Source organism: Schistocerca cancellata, chromosome 6 (assembly GCF_023864275.1).
Source record: "Schistocerca cancellata isolate TAMUIC-IGC-003103 chromosome 6, iqSchCanc2.1, whole genome shotgun sequence".
NCBI classification, from domain to species: Eukaryota; Metazoa; Arthropoda; class Insecta; order Orthoptera; family Acrididae; genus Schistocerca; species Schistocerca cancellata.
The window spans coordinates 201,635,280-201,651,673 of NC_064631.1; positions in this window are offsets into that span (position 1 = coordinate 201,635,280).

A 16,394-nucleotide genomic window follows, 5' to 3' on the forward strand; every position below is an offset into this window, starting at 1 on the left:
TGCCGTCATAGTCTGTGCGGCTGGTCCCGGCGGAGGTTTGAGTCCTCCCTCGGGCATGGGTGTGTGTGTTTGTCCTTAGGATAATTTAGGTTAAGTAGTGTGTAAGCTTAGGGACTGATGACCTTAGAAGTTAAGTCCCATAAGATTTCACACACATTTGAACATTCCTTGAGCCCGTAGCAACCGTTGGCGTGGAGCAGGTCCATCTGCTCATGCGGGGGGGGGGGGGGGGGGGGGGTGTGTAACACTCAAGTCATAATATAATAACATCATTGTTTTTCCTGGAACAATGTTCCAAAAAATTTCATCCTGATTTATATTTTCACGATTTTCGTAAATAAATAGAGGTGAATTCCACATTCCTTCGTTCAGCAAGCCGAAGTTGATTTCTTACCCAGTTCTTGTGTGTCTGAGGTACCTGACCAGAGTGTGTCCGAGTTACCTGACCAGAGTCCGCCCCCGTTAGCTGAGTGGTCAGCGCGGTGGAATGCTACGCCAAGGGGCCAGGGTTCGATTCCCGGCTGGGGCAGGAGATTTTCTTCGCTCAGGGACTGGGTGTTGTTGTCCTCATCATCTTTTCATCCCCATCTCCGGCGTGCAAGTCGCTCAATGTGGTGTCGAATGTAATAAGTACTTGCCCTCGGCGGCGGAACTTCTCCGAATGGGGAACTCCCGGCCAACAATGCCGTACGCTCATTTTTCACCTACCCAAATAACCGCGAGCTTTAGCACACCACTTGCGGAATTCGGGCAGCTGTGCCACAACCGAATTTAAACAGAACAGGCCAGAGTGCCGGCCACGCTGGACGTGGTTTTTGGCGGTTTTCCATGTACGAGTGAGTGCCGGAGTACTACCCAATTTCACGTAAGTTTCACGATTCGCTAACACTTACAAAAGGTTCACGCCCTTTTGCATGGATGACAGTACACGAAGACAGTTTGGGTACACATGAATCTTCTAGGGGGGTAACGGATTGGTGACAGGAAGAGCATCCGGCCACCCCTTAAATTAACCATGCCAATTCCGATAATGACCGGCCGACCCGGCGTAGATGAGGGCCAAACGCAAAACAAAACATGAAAAGGAAAATTCTTGTCTGCCTGTGTTTGTGTTACTTATCTTGCGATATCTATGTTGAGGAGACGTCAGAGAGTATCCTTCCTTCTCATTGTTTACAACCGGGGATATTTTCACTGTGTGTTAACGTGCAGCCTCATTGTTGAAATGAGACAATACCAGTAACAGTGATACGAAGACGATAACAGAGAGTCGATATATGCGAACCTCATGCCAGTGCATCTGTTATTGCGCAGAGGAAAGTGAAGTGAGGGTTGCAAGAGACATTTACCTGCAGGACAAGGACAGCCAGCCGCATACGAGTCCGTGACGTGAATTCATCCCCTGCATCCTCGTATGTGCATGGCCCGCCCTATCAGTCGACAGGCGCCAACCCAGAGCATCGGGATTAACGGGACTCTGTGGTCCACTAAACCTAAAAACACATTTGCAGCATACAGTATGAAAACACAAGCATACCACTGATAAAATGTACGTCTACGTCCTAGCGCAAATAGTATTCGGTAAAGAAGCAGCAGAGCACGGTATCAAATATAACTTCATGGGCACAAATTTCCCTCAGCTGACCATTTTCTTGTTGAAACATTTTTCATATTGGACGTCACACTCACAAATTTTGTTAAATGAAATCGATATTATTCCATCGATATTATTCCATCGATATTGTAAATTTATTAAGAAGCATGGTATTCGCTTGCTTCTATATAGTGATACGTTCATTACTTAGTTCCAAGTAATTCACGTCCTTTGTTCCTGCCGGTTGCCTATACTTTTTATTTACTTGAGTTTTTTATTTGACATTGATAGTATTTGAAAGGGTGTTTTGTTATGGCGATTTACTTCATCTGCTTCAAATTACCTCAATTGCAAAATGCTTTCTTGTGACGAGACAGCGTAATGAAATGAGTACATTCGTTTTCGCTATTCGAGGCACAATTTTAAAGATGATGCGGATACAGAATAACTGTCGCGTCTCAGTTGTAAATTATCCGCTACATTACAAAAGTTTCCTATTACAGGGATAATTAATTACAGCTTCTCTGAGCGCTTCTTTCCTTCCTGTGAGAGATTTACTTCTCTCGGATGCACGTTATCGAATAAGCAATATTTCACTGTCCACAATCCCATTTAGTTCTTCTCATGCGTAATGGAAACTTAATGGAGCAGACACACAAAACAAAAAGAAAAAAAATAAAGCTTTTGTGGTCTGCTGTTTTCGAGTTATCATCGATCGTTGTCGAAGAGCCGCTCTCAAACAAATTTTACAACGTCCAGGAAAAGTACAGCAAGGAACTGAAAATATGGTATGTCAGACCGATAGTGGGCACTTCTTATTTCTTTATTTCAGTCATAAGCTTTCTACACCCCCAGGAGTGCTACGAACAGATATGTGTCGAAGTCGCGTGGGCGGCCACAAAGACGTGTAAAGCAGCTGGACTAATCCTAATGTGTCGCGAGCAGTCATATGGAGGATTCGGCTGTACTGTAAAATAGATTTGTCATAAACCTTTTATAAAAGACATTTCACAAATTATTTGACAATGTACGTTTACGACTTTTTTATGAAAGAGTGTGATATAAGCCTTTACAAGTAATGTTTGAAGGTATAATAATGGCCTAAAAAGAACAGTTGTCATTCGTAGGCGAGAATATGTTTTAATCAGAGATAACCTAAGGTATGATTAAATTTTAAGAGTCCCGTAACAGGACCTGTTGACACGGCTTTCACGCACAGATGTTTAATAAACACAACAGAACCCACTTCAGAGACTTTTGTCATCAATAATACAAGGTGATTCAGAAACAACACCTCAACTTTGAAAACGGGGAACTCTGTAAAGAAAAAAGGAGAGCTATGCTCTTTCTGTACTCGATTGAAGGAAGCTCTGAAGTTTCATTTGGTTGCTAATTTGGTCGATGGGAGTGCTGTTTGTCACTTAACCTTCATTTCAGTTATCAGTACAAAGATGGCGACTGATCAACAACAACGGTTTTATGTTCTCGAGTACGGGAGAAGTGGATCGACTATACTTGTTCAGCATGCGTTTCGGACCAAGTATGGTGTTCAACTTTCTGCTAGGTGGTGTATCGTACATTGGTATAAACAGTTCACAAAGAAAGGGTATTTGTGCAAAGGGAAGAGTTTCGGATGGAAGCGCACGAGTGAAAAAATGTTGGCCGCTCTCAGGAAGCATTTCCTCGCAGTCCAGGAAAATCGACCTGCTGAGCTGTGAATTTCGAAACGTACCCTTTGGAGGGTCCTAAGGAAAAGAGGAAAAGGTCCCCCCCACCCCCTCCCTTTGCACCTTGCCCTTGGTGGGGAGGCTTGCTTGACTCAGCGATACAGATAGCCGTACAGTAGGTGGAACCACAACAGAGAGGCATTGGTGAGAGGCCAGACAAGCGTGTGGTTCGAAGAGGGGCACCAGCCTTCCCAGTAGTTGCAGGGGCAACAGTCTGGACATCATTGATTGATCTGGCCTTGTAACATTAACCAAAACGGCCTAGCTGTGCTGGTACTGTGAACGGCTGAAAGCAAGGGGAAACTACAGCCGTAGTTTTTCCCGAGGGCATGCAACTATACTTATGGTTAAATAATGATGGCGTCCTCTTGTATAAAATATCCCGGTGGTAAAATACTCCACGATATGGATCTCCGGGCGGGGACTACTCAGGAGGACGTCGTCATCTGCAAAAAGAAAACTGGCGTTCTACGTATCAGAATGTGGCATGTCAGATCCCTTAATCGGGCAGGTAGGTAAGAAAATTTAAAAAGGGAAATGGATAGGTAAAAGTTAGATATAGTGGGAATTGTTGAAGTTCGGTGGTAGGAGGAACAAGACTTCTAGTCAGGTGAATACAGTGTTATAAATACAAAATCAAATAGGGGTAAGGCAGGAGTAGGTTTAATAATGAATAAAAAAATAGGAGCACGGGTAAGCTGCTACTAACAGCATAGTGAACGCATTATTGAAGCCAAGATAGACACGAGGCCCACACCTACCACAGTAGTACAAGTTCATATGCCAATTAGCTCCGCAGATGACGAAGACCTGAAGGAATGTATGGTAAGATAAAAGATATTATTCAGACAGTGAAGGGAGACGAAAATTTAATAGTCATGGGGGACTGGAATTCAATAGTGGGAGAAGGAAGAGAAGGAAAAATATTAGGTGAATAGGGAATGGGAGTAAGGAATGAAAAAGGAAGCCGCCTGGTAGAGCTTTGCACAGAGCTTAACTTAATCATAGATAACATGTGGTTTAAGAATCATGAAAGAAGGTTGAATACATGGAAGAGGCCTGGAGACACTGGAATGTTTCAGATAGATTACATAATGGTAAGATAGAGATTTAGAAACCAGGTTTTAAATTGTAAGAAATTTATAGGGGCAGATGTGGACTCTAATCACAATCTGTTGCTTATGAACTGCAGATTAAAACTGAAGAAACTGCAAAAAGTTGGGAATTTTAAGATATGTGACTTCGATAAACTGAAAGAACCAGCGGTTATAGAAAGTTTCAGACAGAGCATTAGAGAACAATTGACAAGAATGTGGGAAAGAAATACAGTAGAAGAAGAATGGGTAGCTTTGAGAGATTAAATAGTGAAGGCAGCAGAGGATCAAGTAGGTAAAAAGACGAGTGCTAGTAGGAATCCGTGGGTAACAGAAGAGATATTGAATTTAATTGACGACAGGAGAAAATATAAAAATACAGTAAATGAAGCAGGCAAAAAGGAATACAAAACTATCAAAAATGGGATTGACAGGAAGTGCAAAATGGCTAAGCAGGGATGGCTAGAGCACAAATGTGAGGATTTAGAGGCATATATCTCTAGGGGTAAGATAGATACTGCCTACAGGAAAATTAAAGAGACCTTTGGAGAAAAGAGATCCACTTGTATGAATATCAAGAGGTCAGATGGAAACCCAATTCTAAGCAAAGAAGGGAAAGCAGAAAGGTGGAAGGAGTATATAGAGGCTCTATACAAGGGCGATGTCCTTGAGGGCAACATTATGGAAATGGAAGAGGATGTAGATGAAGATCAAATGGGAGATGTGATGCTGAGCGAAGAGTTTGACAGAGCACTGAAAGATCTAAATCGAAACAAGGCCTCGGGAGTTGACAACATTCCATCACAACTACTTGGGATGGCCTACCCTGACAAAACTCGTGAGCAAGCTGTACGAGACATGCGAAATACCATCAGACTTCAATAAGAATATAATAATTCCAATCCAGAAGAAAGCAGGTGTCGACAGATGTGAAAATTACCGAACTATTAGTTTGATAAGTCACGGCTGCAGAATACAACAGGAATTCTTTACAGACGAATGGAAAAAACTGGTAGACGCCGACCTCGCGGAAGATCAGTTTGGATTCCATAGAAATGTTGGAACACGTGAGGCAATACTGACCCTACGACTTAGAAGATACATTAAGGAAAGGCAAACCAACGTTTCTTGCATTTGTAGACTTAGAGAAAGCTTTTGACAATGTTGATTGGAATACCCTCTTTCAAATTCTGAAGGTGGCAGGGGTAAAATACAGGGAGCGAAAAGAATTTCTGAATGACAACTCCTTCTACTCAATAGAGGAACTTTTAGATATAAATTTAAAAAAAAGTTGTTATATTAACTTAATTATGTTGTTAAATTAACTTAATTATGTCATGTATTGGAAAATTTGACTCGTTCCACATCATTACGAAATATCATATTCATGATCCATGGAACTAGTATTAATCTAATCTAATCTCTAATCTATTTACAATTTGTACAGAAACCAGATGGCAGTTATGAGAGTCGAGGGGCATGTAAGGGAAGCAGTGGTTGGGAAGGGAGTGAGACAGAGTTGTAGCCTATCCCCAATGTTATTCAGTCTATATACTGAGCAAGCAGTGAAGGAAACAAAAGTAAAATTGAAGAGAATAAATAAAAATTTTGAGGTTTGCCGATGACATTGTAATTCTGTCATTGGCAGCGAAGGACCTGGAAGAGCAGTTGAACGGAATGGACAGTGTCTTGACAGCAGGATATAAGATGAACACCAACAAAAACAAAACGAGGTAATGGAATGTAATCGAACTGAATCAGGTGATGCTAAGGGAATTACATTAGCAAATGAGACATTAAAGTAGTAGATGAGTTTTGCTATTTGGGGAGCAAAATAACTGATGATGGTCGAAGTACAGAGGATGTAAAATGTCGACTAGCAATGGCGAGGAAAGAATTTCTGAAGAAGAGAAATTTATTAACATCGAGTATAGATTTAAGTGTCACTAAGTCGTTTCTGAAAGTATTTGTATGGAAGTGAAACATGGACGATAAATTGTTTAGACAAGAAGAGAATAGAAGCTTTCGAAATGTGATGCTACAGAAGAATGCTGAAGATTAGATGGCTAGATCAGGTAACTAATGAACAGAATTGGGGAGAAGCGGAATTTGTGGCGCAACTTGAATAGAAGAAGGGATCGGTTGGTAAGACACTTTCTGGGGCATCAAGGTATCATCAATTTAGTATTGGAGGGCAGCATGGAGGGTAGAAATCGTAGAGGAAGACCAAGAGATGAATACACTGAGCAGATTCAAAAGGATGTAGGTTGAAGTAGTTATGTTATGTTGCGTTAACCGGGGACCAAGAAACGACGGAGAGGCTCCGTCCCCGCCGCAGTCGCAGTGGTCCGCAACCCCACGACGACTACCTTAGTCCACTTCAGCACTCCGCCGCCTCACAGCGAACCCAGGCTTATTGTGCGGTTCGGCCCCGGTGGACCCCCCCCCCCCCCTCCCCTCCCCACGGAACGTCTCACACCAGACGAGTGTAACCCCCATGTTTGCGTGGTAGAGTAATGGTGGTGTACACGTACGTGGAGAACTTGTTTGTGCATCAATCGCCGACGTAGTGTAGCTGAGTCGGAAAAGGGGAACCAACCCACATTTGCCGAGGCAGATGGAAAACCGCCTAAAAACCATCCACAGACTGGCCGGCTTACCGGACCACGACATAAATCCGCCGGAGGATTCGTGCCGGGGGCTGGCGCTCCTTCCCATCCGGAAAGACGTGCTTTAGATCGCACGGCCAACCGGGCGGGTTGGTTGCAGCAGGTACTTGGAGATGAAGCTTGCACAGGGTAGATTGTAGAGCTGCGTCAAACCAGTCTCCGGACTGAACACCACCACAACTAAAACAACAACAAGGACAAGATTACTGATGAAACCTTATCTTCTACTATTGGTTCAAGCCATTTCCGAAGCTGATAAGGTGAAAATAGTTGAGTTCTGCGAGTCTGTCCTTGAGCAAAGAGAAACAGACGACCGGTTCATTGCGAAGCTAGTGTTTAGCGATGAAGCAACATTTCGCACATCAGGGAAAGTCAATCGGCACAGTGTCCCTCTGTGGAGCACTGGGAAACCGCAGGAGACAATTCAGCATGAAAGTGATTCACCTAAGCTGAACGTTTTCTGTGCCATTTCAGCCAATAAAGTTTCTGATCCTTTTTTCTTCGAACGTGCAAACTTAACTAAGCAAACACTGTACCTGGATATGTTTCAGAATTGACTGTTCCCACAAGTCGAAGAAGAAGCACGTCAGTCCATATTCCAGCAAGATGGGGCATCACCCCATTGCCAATTTGAACCAAAGGTATCCACAGCAACGGATCGGCCGCCAGGCAGCTCGTGACAGAGCATTTCATCAGTGACCCCTAGGAAGGCCTGACTTTAGCCCCCGTGATTACTTTCGATGGGGGTGTGTTAAAGATATGGTGTTTCGACAACATCTAGCAGCTAACATTGGGGAACTAAAAGAAGGAATAACTGCACCTATCCAAACTGTTACAGAAGAGATGCTGCAGAGTGTGTGGAACGAGTTCCAGTATCGGGTTAATGTCGCTCGAATGTATGGAGGGGGGTCATATCTATGAATTTGTTGTCTAGTGACAAAAACTTAATTAGCTGCTCTTCACATTGATTGACTACTTAAGATTCATCATGTTTCTTTGACTAAATACAGATTTTCAAAGTTGTGATATTCTTTTTGAATCATTTTGTATATTGCCCTTCACTATTTACAGTAATCTTCCAACGTTGGAGTAACATTTCGATTCTACGACTGTGGAAATCACGTAGTTTTGAGACGAAGAGCTCGTAGAGCCATGTTGGGAGCGCATTTTCATCCGGAATGTAAGTTGCTTAAAAGTTCTTCGATAGAGACCAAAAAAGGTGAAAATCTGAGGGCTGAAGTCAGGTGAATAAGGTGGGTGCAGAATGACTTCCCAACCCAACTCCTGTGTAGCGTTTTTTGTGTCTAGCAGAATGCAATTGGGCGTTATCGTGGAGCAGCATCGCTTCACGCAGTCTTCCTGATAGTTGTTCTCGGACTGGCAGCTGTGATGGTTTTACACCTCGGGGAAGCAATTTGTAGTACACCACACCAGATTCATAACATCTGCGGATGCGCGCAGATCTTTGTACGGGAAGTTGGTGCTTTGTTTGGGCTCAACCATTCCTTTCCCTTATGTTAGCATAAAGATACCATTCCTCGTCACCGGTAACGAACGGTATAGGCTAGGAATGGTCGCTGTTGTGCATGAGCCAATTGATGACGAGCAAGCAGAGATGCACATATGGCTGGCCACACCCTGAACTTTTGTGCTTTTGGTTTAGAGGATGCGCTAACCACACACCCGATTTTTGAACCTACACGACTGCAGGCAAATGCCGCACGATGGCTGAATAATTACAGTTCGTTACACATGACAGTTCTCAGTGCACTGATGTGGATCATTGGGGATTGAGTTCGAAACGATCTTCATCAACCGACATAAAAGTTTTCTGGGTTTGGTACCGCGTCATGATGTATAAACCAACGTTTCGGCCACCATTGCAGCGGCCTTCTTCTGGGTCTAATGACCCAGAAAACTTTTATGTCGACTGACTCTGACCGCGGAAGCCTACGCAATTAAGATCTTCATCAAATCCCGAAGGCCTTCCTGAACGTGGCGCGTCACTAATGTCAGAACGATCACCCTTAAACCGGGAACACCATTTTCTTGCCGTGTAACAAATATTTCTAGCTGCCTCTGTCGCTGTTACACCTCTATTAAAGTCATACAGAATATTGTACGTCATAAATGTTCCGATTTCTCCACTTGGCGCCCCTTTTTATACCGGCAATAGCTCCACCAACTACCTTAAAATGACAAAATGACAGTATGTAAACTCCGATAGCAACAGTAAACTCCAAATAAAAAATGACAATCGCTAAATAAACCAACAGCAACAGGAATATCAACAGGCAAAACGAAAAAGCTACTAATTTATGTACCAACCTAACGTTACTGATTATATCTGAGCCTGTGGCTCCCTCTAGTTGCGTTAATATTTTGTTCTTGTTGCTGTTATGTGAAAGAGTTGTGACGTATGTTACTGTATAAAATATTATGCAAACTGAAGCATGTGTAGTTTTTGATAGTGTTGCGGGTAGATGGTGTTTTAGATGTTTCATGATGGTAGTAATAAAACATCAAGGTGTAGGCAGAGGTTGTAATTACTGATCCTAGATAAGATTTTACAGTTATTAATTCTGCTTATGGTCGAGTCCCAGACATTGTTAATTGTCTTAGAGTTACATTGTGTTGTTCCCGATTGTTCGTTATGGGGCAGGATTGAATTTGTCCTATATTTGAATCTGAGCTGCTGTTATTGCAGTGGTAACTGCAGCACTGTATAATTTTGGCGCCATTCAAATTTTTTCGAAGTACAGAAATGTATCTTTTGTTTTACTGTATGAAATTTTCGATTCTGTTAGAAAAATTTGAGTGATTAATAAAATAACAGTCAAATTCAGGCCTGCATTTTCACAACACCCAGCCAGAGCACCACTCCAACTAGGTCCGGTCAGCATTGCACTCTAGCTACTAACAGAATGACAATGTTTTGTAATTAAACAGTGTGGTGGTATGAATCACGTCAATAGATGATTCCTTTTTAATTATAGTTGTCATTTCCATTTTTTGGAACTGGAATTCAAACCACACTGATTTAGACAACGTTGTGGCCGCCGTTGACATTTAAATTATGTGCGTCGTGCTTCCTTGTCTGTGAAGAATTTAGTTTTGCTATAATTAGTGTTTTGCTATTATTTCAGTGGAGGGGGGGGGGGGCTAATATAAGGGCAGTCAAATTAAAGCGAGAGAGATGAGGAAGAGATAACTAAAGTGCTTATTATTTCAAAAATAATCGCCATAACTGTTAATACATTTCTCCTGTTAGTAGTGAGACAAGGCGGCCAGTGCCTTCACGGGAAAACGTTTGCGGTTGCCTGCGGAACCACGATTGAACACAGACGTGCACTTCTTCATCCGAAGCAAATCGACGACCACAGGGGTCTTTCACAAGGATTCCAAAGATATGGAGAGCGCAAGGGGAGAGATCGGGACTGTATGCAGGGCTTCTGTAGCGCAGTCGAAACAACATTGGTAACAAATGCGAGGGCATTATCGTGAAACAGAATCACGCCGTCTGTCGACATTTCCGGACTTATCTACTTGCTGGGGTGCTTCAATTTTGCAAAGAGTCCACGTACTGCTATGTGTTAATTGTGCCACCGTGTTCCAGGAAGTCAATGAGCAGCGGCCCCGGGCATTTTGACTTTCCCGGAGCTGGAGTGTTGTAGTCATCTAGGCTGTAGAAGTGTCGCCGTTAGACATTCTCCATACACTCCCGATATCTCCCCACGCTATTTCCATAATTTTGGAGCGTCGAAGAAAGGCGTTTGTTGCCCTCGATTTGCTTCGGACGAAGAGGTGCATGCCTGGGTACAATCACGGTTCAATTGGCAACCGAAAACTTTTTTTCCACTGAGGTACTGACCGTCTTGTCTCATAGCGGGATAAATGTATTAAGACCTGGCGATAACTTTTGAAATAATAAAGAGTTTACTTATCTTTTTCCATGTGCCTCGTTTTTATTTGAATGCCCGTTATATATAAAGTAGACCTGCAGGATTGACGTTGAAGTGTGTCACTGCTCCGGAGAAATATTTATCGCGGCACACAAGCGGCGACGACGGCTCTCCACGGGGTTACTTCAGGTTTGCGTAATCATTTTAGGATTTCCTTCCCAGTTACGTGGAACAGGTGTATGTAATAGTCGGCAAACATTTTAGTGCTGCAAATCCAGTTACATATAAATTGAAAAGAGTTGTCCCATCAGAACACGAATTATATTAGAGCCTATCACATAATTTTAATAATTATTGTGAAGATGTTCTTCAGTGGACTAAAAGGAACTGATCAATAGAAAATGCCCTGATAAGTTCTTAAATTCCACAAAATTACAGAGAAAGAAACTTAATATGCTGTGGTAACGCAGTTGGATACGATTTTGCTCGTGAATCTGACTCTATGTACTAGCGTTAGTCCTCAGTATTTAGTAAAGATTATTTCAGTGTCCAAGTGTGAACATGTTTGGTGCATGGTTTTGAGAAAAGACTTTGTAAAATTAAAATGTAAGAATACTGTGAAATAACTGTCAAAATACTGAGTGTCGATTCTGCAGGATATTAGACTATAATCATAAATCATTCTTCAGTATACTTCCGAACTGTCAACATGTTACTTATCTACATGAAGAATAACAAAAAATAAAACTCAACAGTGAAAGAATTATGAAAAATAAACTATTGAAGGGATTTTATTGTTTCTCAATCAGTGATAATTGTAATAGTGCAAATATACGTGAAGTGTTTAAGTCTGATAGCTAAACAGGAAAGGCTTTGAGTGGGCTGTTTGCATGCCATGAGGAAAGATTAAGTGGGAGCCAAGCAATTCACTCGTCTAACAAAAGCAGATTACACGAAAACAGGCAGCTACTACAAAACTGACTGACTTGCACAATAATTTCTTTTATGTGGTAGACATTATTGTCATTTTGGAGAATGCGAGATTGATATACTTTTTATTTAACCAAACGACAGTCACACGTTTTGTTTATACAATTACCGGTTTTAAATGTTAACTACAGTCATCTACAGATTCAGTACATGCAGCACTATTATAGAGGAGGAGGAGGAGGAGGAGGAGGAGGAGGATATTAGTGTTTACGTCCCGTCGACATCGAGGTCATTAGCGACGGAGCGCAAGCTCGGGTGAGGGAAGGATGAGGAAGGAAATCGGCCGTGCCCTTTCAAAGGAACCATCCCGGCATTTGCCTGAAGCGATTTAGGGAAATCACGGAAAACCTAAATCAAGATGGCCGGAGACGGGATTGAACCGTCGTCCTCCCGAATGCGAGTCCAGTGTGCTAACCACTGCGCCACCTCGCTCGGTCAGCACTATTATAGACCCCTCTTAACAATAAATCGAACGGGTTGCCGTGCATTTGTTTATGTATCATACAGAAGTAAGGTATGAGAAGGCCCTCTCAAACATTTACAAATGGCTGCCCTGGCACATCTAAATTGGGCGACACGCCAATATTTTTGGAGGATTATAGTCCTTAAGCGATGTTAGTACTTAAGAGATGGTAGTAAATCCTAACTGCAAGTAAGTGCGTTGGGTAGCTAGCGAGAGGTGTGAGTTAACACCGCGAGACGAAGGGGGCGGGACGTCCCTTGTAAGTAGGCTGTTTAGATTTTTATATGGGTAATGCCACGTAGCGCTCTGTATGAAAATCACTGGCTGTGCTGTGTGCAGTCTGTGGCTAGTTTGCATTGTTGTCTGCCATTGTAGAGGGGCAGCTGGATGTGAACAGCAGATTGCGTTGCGCAGTTGGAGGTGAGCCGCCAGCAGTGGTGGATGTGGGGAGAGAGATGGCGGAGTTTTGATGATTTGTGATACTGGATGTTAATTATGAATATTAAGGTAAATACAGTGTTTGTTCTCTATTAATATCTTTCATTTGCTAACTATCCCTATCAGTAGTTAGTGCCTTCAGTAGTTTGAATCTTTTATTTAGCTGGCAGTAGCGGCGCTCGCTGTATTGCAGTAGTTCCAGTAATGAAGATTTTTGTGAGGTAAGTTATTTGTGAAAAGTATAGTTTAATGTTACTCAGGGCCATTCCTTTGCAGGGACCTTTGATAGTCAGATTGCGTTGCGCTAAAAACATTGTGTGTCAGGTTAAGCACAGTAGAGTACAATTCTTCTAAGGGGACGTTACACCCTTGCCATCTCCTCAGCCTCCACTGCCAAGCCAGGAACGTGAACTCCCGGTGTGGCCGTGTCTCCTTACTATTGCGCAGCAACATATTAACAAATCTGACAATTTAGGACCATGTAATTTGTTACTAAAATGGTTCAGAAACACGTAAACATAATTAATCTGGAGTTTGAACCTCATCAGAACTATAATTCCCACGAAAATCGATGTTTTACAGATATTTTACATCCGCTGAAATTTGAAGACACGAGTTTGAAATTTCAATAGTACGTCTGTTTTGGCGTAAGAACATTGCGTATAATTTTGAATAGAATTACTTTAAATACTCCTCAAGTTATATATGTTTTAGAGGTGTTACATCCACTGAAGTTTTAAGCTGTAATGTCGAAGTATTGAATAGTGAACGTGGTTTAGTTTCTGTAGCGTTACGTTCAATGTTTCACAAATTCATTTAATAAATTGCAAATTTTGGCGTATAATATAGTAAAATGTAACAGTTTATTCACCATATAGATATAACTGACGATCTAGACATTAGCACAATATACTGACTCTAAAAGATAAACAGGTACTATATATCAGAGGAATTAATGTTTGTTTAAGGATATTTCGACTACAGAAAGAAAAGTTCGAAGGTCAAAGACTAGTCATAGTGCTAGTTAAAAATTGACACAAATCACATTCCTCGCAATAAAGAAGCAGAATTTAAATGGTATGTTCTTTAAACATTTGTCTATTTTAGAAAAAGATAGGCCTAGTTATAATCCAAATTAGGGAGGATGCCAGAAATTTATTGCAACCAGATGGATGATTTGAAGCACTAGTTAGGTGCGCTGTCTGGCAAGAAGTTGACGATCGGTTTGCTGCCCGCAATAAGGACTTACAGGTATATGAGCTCTTTTAGATCATTCAGGATAGTGTGTTTCTGTCCGTCGATGAATGTCGATGTGTTGAAGCTTCACGATGTATCAGTATGTGACGATAGGTGAATCCGTGAGCGCCAACCTCGGTTGGCTGTATGTGAAGGAACTTTATCATGAGAGAATTGTCGTACTTGATTCGCACTGTATAAAATTAAACTTTCTGTGAACATTATGCAATTATTGGCCCCGTCCGTTCCGGCTTAGCGAGTTTTTATATACCATCTGTATTTAATATCTGCATGGCTAGTGGAGCATTAAACTTTCCAGTTTTAGGCGGGCTAAACTATATTTGACTGGCCAGACTGATGTTTAATAGAGACAGAACTTTTAGTTAATAGAACTATGAATAGGATTTAGATTCTGATCTGAGCCAGGTGCTTCCAAAAGAAAACAGTTTAGCTGAAATGTTAGTATTTTGTGCAAGTGATACAAAGAAAACATGAATGTATGGATTTTTTCTTGAAACATCGCTTAAATGATTTTAGTAGCTATTTCGTCACTACCTCGTAACATCAAATACGTTTTTTCCGCTATGGAAAGCTGGAAATCTGGACAGGTGGAACTGATAGTAACACGTTCACGACTATTTTCAGGTTACCGACTTAAGTAGTTTACATCCAATGTACAGTCGTGCTCAAAAGTATCCGAACGACCTGAATTGCATTTAGCCTGATTCGAATGCAACCCACATAGCTCATCTGTCTAGCAGGTCCTCTAATCGCCTCTCGGTACAGTCGTTTGACTATTGAAAATGGTTCCAACAAGTCTCCACTAGAAAACACTGTTCTGTATCGCAATAACTCAAGATGAAAAGCAATGCCAAGGTACTACAAATATCAGAGAACATCTTATCACAGATAAGACGGTTCTTAAGGATTGTAAGCTCACATTTATTACAATATGTGACATACATGAAATGTTACCACTCCCATTGTTACGTCAGATAGGTAATTCACGTAGTAAGTTCGTTGTATTCATGATTTCCTCTTCAAAATAACATACCGTACTTATTATTTAACACGAAATGACATTAAAAATTCAAGTTATTCACGAGCAGCTAGTTGAGAATATGTATGAACTTCAAATGACACGACGAACCGTCTCGTTCTGCATATGGATACAAATCCATGTCATGCAGACTAAGCAAGGACTTCGTGACTGACGGAAAGTAACAGTCACTCCTGACTAGGCATACAGAGAGTGATATACCTCGATTTTAGACAGTATCAGTTAACAAATATCAACTTTAAATTACATAACGTAAACATTTTTAACGGACGCGAATTCCTACCCAGCATCTATTGTCCTTGTTAACGAAATACGAGAGATGTCAAATATTGCTTCTTCACAAGTAACTTATTTGAAATGCCGTGGGGTAAAGCTTTGTGTTGGACAGGGATTCGAACCCAGAACCTAATCGGATAGATATCGAAGCACAATCAACTGTGACATATCGGATTTTCTCGGCAGTAGCTAGATGTTTTAACTGAAATGACGAGACGAAACATTAATTTTTTATTTTATTTACCTGGTACCTATCGCTGTTACATCCTAGAGAAAACGAACGTTAAAAATGGGTTTGTTACACCAGCAGCGACATGTGAGCATGTTTGAACTACAAATAATATGACGAAGAGTTCAGTGCTGACTGGGAATCGAACCCCACACATATCGTTGTTGAGCCGGTCGCGGTGGCCGTGCGGTTCTGGCGCTGCAGTCCGGAACCGCGGGACTGCTACGGTCGCAGGTTCGAATCCTGCCTCGGGCATGGGTGTGTGAGTGATGTCCTTAGGTTAGTTAGGTTTAAGTAGTTCTAAGTTCTAGGGGACTTATGACCTAAGATGATGAGTCCCATAGTGCTCAGAGCCATTTGAACCATATGGTTGTAGACTGCACACAAAGCTATCGAATTTTTCTCCGCCAGCAGCTTGGAATAACAGCCTTGAATTTACAATGATTTCGCAAACAGTTCTGTGTCTCACTGGGACTCAAAAACGTCAGATATCGTTAGTGTTGACAACAAATGAAAATACATTAAAAATCAAAATTATTACCCACCAGCAGATAGGTGTTCTCATACTAGAGCTTGATAATACATAATGAAAGCTTTAGTGCCGGGCTAGGATTAGAACCCTTTCACGCGCAATATGTGGAGATGTTGAGGAATCTGCAGTTTTGAACAAACACCAAATTGCAGTCGAGCTGTATTGTCACGAAGGGATCAAATTC